We start from the raw sequence: 10,723 nt of genomic DNA, 5'->3' as shown, positions 1-10,723 counted from the left end.
CTACTTTCTGCCTAGCTACCAGCTAATCAGCTTTTTATTGACAATGAGAGCAACATATTTTCATGATGTGCAGGATAGATTCCACAGCACACCACCACCCAAAGCGCTTAGACCTGACAAACACTTCCAGCAAAGAAGTGGGATACAAAGTCAACACACAAAACCCAGCTGCTTTTCTGTGTAACAATGAAGATCATGCTGAGAAAGAGATCAGGAAAAGAATCCCATCTACAATGAGCCCCCCCCCCAAAAAAAAAAAACAAAAGAAATCAACAAAAACTGGCCTGTAAACTGTCCTATGATGTGAGACTTCTACATTAAAATCCTTAAACACGGAAGCGAGAAAGTAAAGAAGGCACTAGAAGAGCTAGAGAGCCCTCCCTCCAATGCTCATGGAACAGCAATCAGTATCCTGAAAGTGACTATCTTACCAAAAGCAACTGCATGTTACCAAAAGCAACCTACAGGTTCTAAGCAATCCTCATCAAAATTCCACAGGTATTCCTCAAGGAATGAGGAAAAAAAGTCTTAAAAATTACATAGAAGGGTTGGAGAGATGGCTCAGAGGTTAAGAGTACTGGCTGCTCTTCCAGAGGTCCTGAGTTCAATTCCCAGCAACCACATGGTGGCTCACAGTCATCTATAATGAGATCCGGTTCCCTCTTCTGGTATGTAGGGATGCAGGCAGAACACTGTATATGTAATAAATAAATAAATCTGTTTTAAAAAATTACATAGAAGCAGAAAAGATGATGAAGAACCAAAGTGATCCTGAGCAAAAAGAACAATGCTGGAGGCATCCTGTCACCTGGTGTTGGAGGAGGCCGCTTGCTCGTCCCAGCTGCCCAGAACCGAAATAATCACACAGAAACTATATTAATTAAATTAGTGCTTGGTCCATTAGCTCTAGCTACTTATTGGCTAACTCTTACATATTAATTTAACCCATCTCCATTAATCTGTGTATCGCCACGTGACTGTGACTTACCAGGTAAAGTTCCCAGCATCTGTCTCTGGTGGGCTACATGGCTTCTCCTGACTGCACCCTTCTTTCTCCCAGCATACAGCCTAGCTTTCTCTGCCTAGTTCTGTACTTCCCTGCCATAGGCTCAAAGCAGTGCTTTATTCATTAACCAATAAAAGCAACATGTAGGCAGAAGGACCTCCCACGCCAGCCTGACTTCAGATTATACTACAGAGCCATAGTAACAAAAACAGCACAGCATTGGCACAAAAACAGACATACAGATCAACACAATAAAAAAAAAAAGACTTGAAAATAAGTCCACACTGCTTCAGTTACCTGCTTTTTGGTACAGATGACCAAAACACATGTTGGAGAAATACCCACTTTAACAAACGATGCTTCCGCGTGTAGAAGAATTAAGCTGGGTCCTTATCTTTCACTCTGTACCAGAGAAGATCAAATGGATCAAAGACCTTTAACGTAAGATCTGAACATGGAAACTGCTATCAGAAAACAGAGGAAGCATTGGAGAGAATGGGCAAGGGCTTCCTAAGAAGGATCCAGCAGCTCCGCAAATCAAGTAGCAAGTGCTGACAAGTGGGATTCCTGAAAGAAAGAAAGAAGAGGCTGCATCTCAGCAGGTGCTGAGTAAAGACAGACTCCAGTGTGGGAAAGACCCTGCCAGCTAGGCCTGTTACGGGCTTAGCATCTACACTGTCTGAGAAACTCAGAAAGTGAAACACCAAACCCCACATCCCCCTCCATCCATAAATGAGCACATGAACTGAATACACACAGTCATTACTCTATGAAAAATGTTGAACATCCTTAGCCATCAAGGAGAGGCTAATCAAAACTTCCCTCTCACCCCAGAATTGCCATCATAGCAACTGTTGGTGGAAATGGGGAGAGGGGACTGGAAACCTTACACACACTTCAAGTGGGACTGCAAACTGGTCCAACCACTGTGAACATCAGTATGAAGGAATCTCAGAAACCTAAATCAAGAACTACCATATGACTCAGATCTAGCACCCCTGGGAATATGCCCAAAGGAGGCCAAATCAGCCAATTATAGACAACCTGCTTACCTGTGTTTCCTGGGGCACACTTACCACAGCCAAGTTAAGGAATCAACCTAGAGGCCCAATAACAGATGAGTAGGGTAAGACATGTGGTTTCATTCAGCCAGAAAGAGGACCAAAACCATGCCATTTGCAGTAAAAATAGATGGAATTGAAGGTTCTTGTATTAAGCAAAATGCAAAATAAGCCAGACTCAGAAAGACAGATAGTGCAAGTCTTTCCTCCTCCGCAGAAGCTAGGTTTAAATAGAAAGATGCAAGTAGTCATAGACAGATGCACAGTATCTAGGCAAATATGACATGGAAACATAAGGAAGACTATTTGAGAAGAGAAGGGATTAGCAGAAGAGGAGGCAAGAAGAGAGTAACCGAGGATTAATATACTCAAAGTATATGACATATACGGCTGAAAACATTATTATGAAACCCATGCCTTGAAAATAAATGTGTTCTATAAATGTTCTTTTAAATACTGTCATGATTTTATTATGTATCGCTGTACAAATGACCTTTCTTTCTGCACCTTAGTTTATTCTCATCTGTAACAAGGAAGATGGATGGGTTTCTGTTTAAGAAACAGGCTGCAGTAGTTAAATTAGTTGCTACAAGGCCCGTTCTTACGGCGTGAGCGCATGCGTACTGCAGTGAACTCAACTGTTGCCACTCTTCCCGCACAGGCAATCCCTTTAAGCATGGAAATAAGGGAGCAGGAGGTTTCCTTCTTACCACTAAGCTTAGTTTAGAGGCATTCAGATTTGATGTCCAGATAAAGATGTCAGATTGTACACACCTGTGTGTCCCTTCGCTACAGTCTAAGACCATTAAAATAATGTTTGTTGTTGTTGTTGTTTGTTTGTTTTTTTTTGTGGGGGGGAGTGGTTTGGTTTGATTTTGTTTTCTCAAAACAAGAGAGTTTCTCTTCGCAGCCCTCACTGTCCTAGAACTTGCTCTGAAGACCAGGCTGACCTTCCTTGAACTCAGAAACCCACCAGCCTCTGCCTCCCGAGTGTTGGGATTAAAGGCAGGCACCACCATATCCGGCCGTTTTGAATGTACTGTGTATCTTAGACTCCCTTTGAATTCCTGATGCCCCTGTATCTACCTCCTGAGTGCTGGAGTTACAGGCATGCAACACCAGGCAGAGCTGGTTTTGTTTGTTGGTTTGTTTGTTTGAGACAAAGTTTTACTATATAGCCTAAAACTCAATGTCAAAACAGCCTTCCTGTCTCTGCCTCCTCTCTGTGTGTGTGTGTGTGTGCCCGCACGCGCGGGGGGAGGGGGTGGGGGGTGGATTGCAGGCATGCTCCACCAAGTCAGCTTTTCTATTTGTTTAATTACTAAAGTGATGTTCTCACACTATCCTGGAGTTTGCTGGATGGGTGAGACTGGCTGGCCAGTGAGCTCTAGGGACCCGCCTGTCCCCACCTCCCCAGCACTCAGATTGTAAGCACTCACCATCATGCCTGACTTTTTTTATTTCAGCTAGAACTTTACTGACTGAGCCGTCTCCCCAGCCCTGTGCTCCTTTAGTTTTAATTGTTCTGCACAATGCTTGCCTATTCGTGACATCTGTCAGGAGGAACAGGAGGCAAGGCCTGGGAACCTGCTGCACTGCGGGAGACATGGAGGGAGAACACGGCCAGAAGGGAAGGCCTGGGGATCCGTTGCTCCTCTGTAGGAGACAGAGCCAGATCATTTGAAAATCACTTGGATCAAATCATATGGGTGGTGAAGCCCAAAGTAGTGATTACATTTCTTTTAAGAGATGTATACATGAGCAGTTCGTAGTCTTTGGATTCCGCGTGTGTGAGGATCTGAGATGCCGCGTTAAAGCCGAAGCCGCTCTTCCCGGGTGGCCCCTCCGGCCAGCCGGGCCCCTCAGATGAGGCCTGCTCCCAGACAAGCACCTGCAGCTCATCCTCCAGCAGCAGCGACTGCACCATCTGCAGTTGGCTCACCTGCTGCTGCACCCCGGCAGCCAGGCCTGATGGCCCAGATGGCGACCACTGCAGCCGGTGTGGCTGTGGGCTCTGCAGTGGGCCACACCCTGGGTCCTGCCGTCACTGGGGCCTTCAGTGGAGGTGGCAGTGTTGAGCCTGCGAGGCCTGACATCACTTACCAGGAGCCTCAGGGAGCCCAGGTGATGAACCAGCAGTCTTTTGGACCTTGCTCTCTTGAGATCAAACAATTCCTGGAGTGTGCCCAGAACCAGAGTGACGTCAAGCTCTGCGAGGGCTTCAACGAAGTGCTGCGGCAGTGCAGAATTGCAAATGGTTTAATTTAATCAAGAAGTTTAAACTGAAGAAACTGAAGTGGGCCCTACATAATAGTGCACGTGTGGACCTTGAGCAAACCTATTTCTAACAGCTCCATTAGGAGTTCTAACTGTATAGATATTATTCCCTGAGGCTCATAGTGTTGGGGACTGGGCAAGTGATGGCCTCCTTGAACCAACTGTGTGGTTTTTTGTGAGTTAACAAAAATAAAACTTTTATTCTGAAAAAAAAAAGATATATACATGATAATCTAGTAGTAGAAATAACACTGACTCATACAAACTCAATTAGAAAGGGACAAAAAAGGTAAAAATAGGAAAAGAAATGAAGAACGGGTAGGAAGGCACACAGTGCAGACATGCATCAGGGGAAAGGTGGCAACTTTATTAACATCAGCAGAGGCCTCAGACTAGAAGTATTGCCACCGATAGAGAGGGCTATTACATTGTGATAAAGGGCTCCGCTCTCCGAGAAGACAAAGCGATGAATGATTTTATGTCTATAAATTCAACATCTTATCACAAGTGAATAAATTTATTGAAAAACACATCTTAACAAAAGTAGAAGAGAAAACAGAAGAAGGCAAAGGGCCCTTGTCTAATCTCAAAATGGAATTCATGATTTAAAATCTTTCAATAAGGAAAACCCCAAATTCAAATAGATTTATTGGCTAGTTCTACCAAAGAGTTGAGTTTTCTCTCTCTCTCTTTCTCCCTCCCTCCCCCCCTCCCTCTGTGTGTGTGTGTGTGTGCTATATGTAGATGTGAGGTTCACAGTACCCATGTGTGCATGGGAGGCAGGGGAGATCTGCTACCCCGTTCTATCACTTCCCACCGTATTCCTTGAGAAGTAACCCACACAAATGCTGGGGTTTCAGGCGTGCATGATCACACCTAGGTTTTTACTAGGGTTCTGAGGATTTGAACTCAGACCCTCATGTTTGGGCAGCAAGCACCCTTACTCTCCAGTCCCTGTAATTCTACCAAAGCTTTAAGGAAAGACAAACTCACATCTTCTGAACACTAAGAAAACAGAAAGAAGTACTTCGCAAACTGCTGTTTGAGAGTAGAGTATCCTTGCAAGCAGAGTCTGACTGTGGGGAACCAGGTGCAGCCACATGCCTGCAAGATTATCTGGATGCTGAAGCAAGAGGATTGATGGCAAGTTCCATGCTGGCTGAGGCAACAAACACAAAGAGTCTGATAAGATATTGCAAAGAAAGAGAAAAATATAGACTAACATCTCACATGAATGAAGATGCAAAGCCCTGAATACACTTGAATTGAACTAGAAATTCAAGATACTGGTATGTGCAAAGGATAAATATCACTAATTGGAACTTAAGCTGGGATTGATTATTTGTGCATTGTAAATGAAATAGTGACCAGGCAGTGGTGGAGCGTGCCTTTAATCTTAGCACTCCAGAGGCAGAGGCAGGCAGATCTTTGTGAGTTCGAGATCAGTCTGGTCTATAGAGTGAGTTCCAGGACAGCTAGGGCAACACAGAGAAATCCTGTATTAAAAAATAAAAAAAAAAGCACAGCCCAAACAAACAAAAAGAAAAGCCAGGATGTATCAGAGTAAGTTATTGAACAGGACCTTAAAAGCAACACTAGTGATGCCCATCAGTTCTCTTTGAACTTATCTATGTGGTAACACCCAAATTCTGGGATGAGTTGGGTAGGGCTGGCTTATGACACTGGGGACCCAGGAAGATTTTCATTGTAAATTAACAAGTTCACTGCAAAACATATATACTATGATTAGACTCTGAAAGCCTCCAGGCCCTCACCATGGAATTACATTTTTAGAAGCTTGGACTTGAGTTTGTGTTTTGTTTTAAAGACTGTGAGCATTTTGAGGTCGGGCCTGACTATTAGAAGCAGGCCACTAAGGCACCCGCTATGCCCAGCCTTTCAGTGTTATACCAGCCCCTGAATCTGGCCCAGTTCGCGTGGAAAGCTACAACTACTAGCTCCCACCATCGTAGCTTAGGCTGTCCTGCTCTCTTTTAATTTAACCTGTGTCTATTCATCTACGTTTTGCCTTGGGGCTTTTTACATTTCTTTCATTCTGTATGTCCTACTTTCCTGCTTCTTCCATGTCTGTCTTTCTGGTTCTGTTGTTTCTTTTTCTTTTTTTTTTCCCCTTGAGCCTAAATTCCTTCTCTTACTTATTCTCCCTGCCCAGAAGTCTTGCCTATAAGGCCTTGTTGTAATAGGAGCTGCGGGGCTGCGTCCCCGGCACCCAGCCGCCCGCATGGCTAGCTTATGCCCCGAAATAATTACACGGAAACTGTATTCTTTTAATCACTGCCTGGCCCATTAGTTCCAGCCTCTTATTGACTAGCTCTTACATATTGATCTAACCCATTTCTAATATTCTGTGTAGTACCATGAGCTGGCTTACCAGGAAAGATCTTAACCTGCGTCTGTGTCTGGTGGGCGAATCATGGCGACTCCTTACTCGGCTTCTTTCTCCCAGCATTCTGTTCTGTTTACTCCGCCTATCTAATTTTCTGTCCTATCAGGGCCAAGCAGTTTTCTTTATTAATTGAAAGTAATTCCTCCATCATTTCCCCTTTTTTTGTTTAAACAAAAAAGAAAGGCTTTAACTTTAACATAGTAAAATTACATAGAACAGTTATTAAGCAAGAATTACAGTTACAATATTTATATCTATTTTATCTTTTATCATAACTAATAAAAACTATAACTATAACTAACCATTCTTCAACTCCATCAAAGACTCCAGAAGGATATAATATTACCTAAGCAAACAAGAGATCCAAAAACTAGAAATGACAGAGACATCTCACTGCCTGGACAGTCACCCAAAGTTCCTCTGTACCATTGTGGCATCCATCTTCAGCCTACAGGCCCATAGTATCCAGCAGACATTTTCGTCAAGCAGGAAATTCCAAAGACAGTTCAGTCACTTTTTGCTGTGTCTTGCAGAATGTCTCGCAGACTCATGAGTCAGGAACCCCGAAAGACCATCTCACCTTTAGGCAAGTTCAGCAGTCCTCTTTCTGTGGGTTCTCTGTGTCCAGTTTATGCAACAGTCCAGGAAAGAGCAGTTTCTTGCCCAAATGGCTATCAAACTCCTTAAGGAGCCTCTTCGGTGCCCATCTTCCTCTTGAAGTAGATTGGTGCTGCCAGGAGCAGACGTGTCTCATTATCATGAAAAGCCCTAAGTTATTAAAATATTTTAAATGCCATGTTCTGTAGTCTTTGAAAGATATGAAGAATGCCTATCTAATTGAAATATATCTCTATGTATCTAGAAAATCTAACTAACATGACTACAAGCTTGACTATTATTGATGATTATCCATTAACAACCTATATTTCCTAATTATACATTACATTTTAAAATGAACTACACAATCACAATACCTTAATCAAGATCAGAAATACATATACATATAACAAAATTGACCTTAAAATCCATACCAATGCAAATTATTTATATCTATATCATATCCCCCTTTAAATGTAAAAGAACATTTATAAACAATATTTGGGAACATGGGCGCAGCTTTTCTCTCCAAACTGCTTCCTGCTGAATGGGGGCGTCGTTAATTAGGTCTTTCATGGTGTAACCTGTGTGCCAGGGTCATCTCAGTCGGCAGTTGAATGAAGTAATTTTTTGAAGGTGTTCACAGCAACCTTTCAGGAGGGCGTGGTCTATCATACCATATCGGGATAGACGCAATCCACAGAGTCTTATCCTCTGTGAAAACAAAAGAAGACCCTCTCCAAAGCATCATATCCTTAGACCCATATTCTGAAATCATAATACCCTTATATCCATTCTGGTTTAGCTTGGCAGCCCATATAATGAAATGTCTCTCTGCACTTAGCTCCTTTACAGTCAAAAATTTTAAAGAAAACACAATAATACAAAGAATCCAGACTCTCTGTGAATTTTCCATTTTTACGTGGCTTATTTTTCTTTATTTCTTTTAATCTATAACTATCTGTACTCTGTCTCTTTAAAGACTTTATCCCCCTTTTTTAAGGGCATTAACTTTATTCTCTCTATATATGTATTTTTTCTCTCTCAAGCCTACGTACATTCATCCTACACTGTGACCCATAGAGGTCTTTTATGTCTGAATCTGTTTTATTGTGAATCTGTAATTTTTTTTTTCCAGGAGCATTTCTTAATATGTTAAGCAGTTCTTAAAAACTTAAGTTGCACCATGTAGGGGTAATACGGTACCACCTGTGTCCAGCTCAGTTTAAACCTTAACTGCGCTGTTATTATAGTAATTACGGTAGTTCCTGCCTGAGACCAGCAGAGTTTAGCATGGCGGAGTTGAGCCGCTCCTGCCTCAGAGCCATTTGGTGTCCCTGAGCTACACACAGTTCCAGGCACAAAGCAGTCCACATTGCCATCAAGCAAGCTGTAGCACTTTACTCCAAATGCCCCGTTCAAAGACTCTGTCTCCCGCAGGAGCCAGACAGAGATCGCGATGGCGGCACAGCCCAGAAAGCCGGCATTTTAAAACAGCCAGTTTTTTCCTGTTGCTGAGTCAGGACAATTTCTTTGCCGCACGCAACCCACAAACAGCAAAAGGCTGTCTTAAATTCTCTCTCTCTCCTTTTTAAGCCCTCTCAGGTTTTACGTGGAGTTCATTAGCACGTTGGGTGCCACTCTGTTGTAATAGGAGCGGCGGGTCTGCGTCCCCGGCACCCGGCCGCCCGCATGGCTAGCTTATGCCCCGAAATAATTACACGGAAACTGTATTCTTTTAATCACTGCCTGGCCCATTAGTTCCAGCCTCTTATTGACTAGCTCTTACATATTGATCTAACCCATTTCTAATATTCTGTGTAGTACCATGAGCTGGCTTACCAGGAAAGATCTTAACCTGCGTCTGTGTCTGGTGGGCGAATCATGGCGACTCCTTACTCGGCTTCTTTCTCCCAGCATTCTGTTCTGTTTACTCCGCCTATCTAATTTTCTGTCCTATCAGGGCCAAGCAGTTTTCTTTATTAATTGAAAGTAATTCCTCCATCAAGGCCTCTTTCACTATTGGCCTCTCAGCTTTTTATTAGACCAATCAAATGCCTTAGGCAGAGAGGGTAAACTAGCAACACATCTTTACACAGTTAAACAAAAAACTCTACAACATAAATTAATGCAACATATCTTTACCCAGTTAAACAAATATTCTGAAACATAAACAAATGAAACACATCTTTGCTTAGTTAACAGACATTCCATAACAAACTTCTGTTTGCAGTGCTAGATGGTATTCTGAGTCTGTTGAGAGAAGTAAAGTAACTTCTTCCTTTGTAAAAACTCTCCTATAGATTTCTGTTAAAACTCCAGCATTCCTTTACCCATGCCATGTTTTCTGTGCTGTTCAGTTAATACAGAGGTACAACAGAGAGACACAGAACACACAAGCACCGGGACAGACAGATCAGACACACTCAACAGACAGATTATAGATAGACCAGTAACTACAGACAGACAAAGGCATAGAGAGAGAAGGAGAGAATTCAAATTTGGCCTCCCTCTTTGTCAAGCTGATGAAACAGGAAACTGTTTTGTTGTCGTTCCTTATTGAGACATCAGCATATTTTGGTGCCCTCTGAGGTTGTCTTTAATGGATTAACTGATGCTCCAGGGTCCTCTTCTGGGCATCCGGAAAGCAGGAATTATAGGGGGCTATCAGACCTACTGGGCTTTTATGTGCATTCTGGAGGCCCAAGCTCCAGTCCTTGTGCCTTCCAGACAAGTGTTTTATCCACAGAGCCTTCTCCACAACCCTTGAGATCTATTTCTAACAAAGGACTTACAATCCAAACTATATAGGGCCTCTTACAATCAGTAATAGGCTGATTCAATAACTCTAAAATGAGGACGCCAGAATGACAGTCAACAATTGAGTTGTCACGTAGGTGGTAATATTCTGCTATGATAGGCTGACCACAGCTTGGCAGTTAAAAGAAACAAACTTTGTGAATCTCAAAGGCTTTGTTGGTGATGAGGAGAGAGAGACATACACACAGCTTAATGCCTGAGAACTTCCGCCAGACTCTAAGCGACCTCAGTTTAGGCCCAATCAGGACTCATGCCTTCAAAACTGAAAGGAATTTCAGGACTAGCCAGTCTAGAATTAGAGTTGCAGAGTTTGTTGAGAGACATTTTTAATATGGATTTAAGCACAAAGAAAGACATCCATACCCAGGTGGGTATGGGATCTTCAAGGGAGAGTTGCAATTAATGGTCTTAATTTCAACCATAGATGCCTTTTTGATGACTCTTAAGTTGCATATTGAAAGATTGCCAAGGAACCCCTCCCTCTCCTCCTCTTCCCCTCTCCCCGTCTTTCCCTGCCTTTGTGTAAGATGATACCAGTGGCTCCAGAGAGGCCTT

The 10,723-nt window shown here is 42.9% G+C and overlaps 1 pseudogene; it reads left to right on the top strand.

Moving 5' to 3' along the window:
* The first annotated feature begins 3,870 nt into the window (after nucleotides 1–3,870).
* On the top strand, nucleotides 3,871–4,500 carry LOC130863881 (coiled-coil-helix-coiled-coil-helix domain-containing protein 2-like; annotated as a pseudogene).
* Nucleotides 4,501–10,723: the final 6,223 nt, after the last annotated feature.

Source organism: Chionomys nivalis, chromosome 21, assembly GCF_950005125.1.
Source record: "Chionomys nivalis chromosome 21, mChiNiv1.1, whole genome shotgun sequence".
NCBI classification, from domain to species: domain Eukaryota; kingdom Metazoa; phylum Chordata; class Mammalia; order Rodentia; family Cricetidae; genus Chionomys; species Chionomys nivalis.
This window is presented reverse-complemented; position numbering and strand designations above follow the sequence as displayed.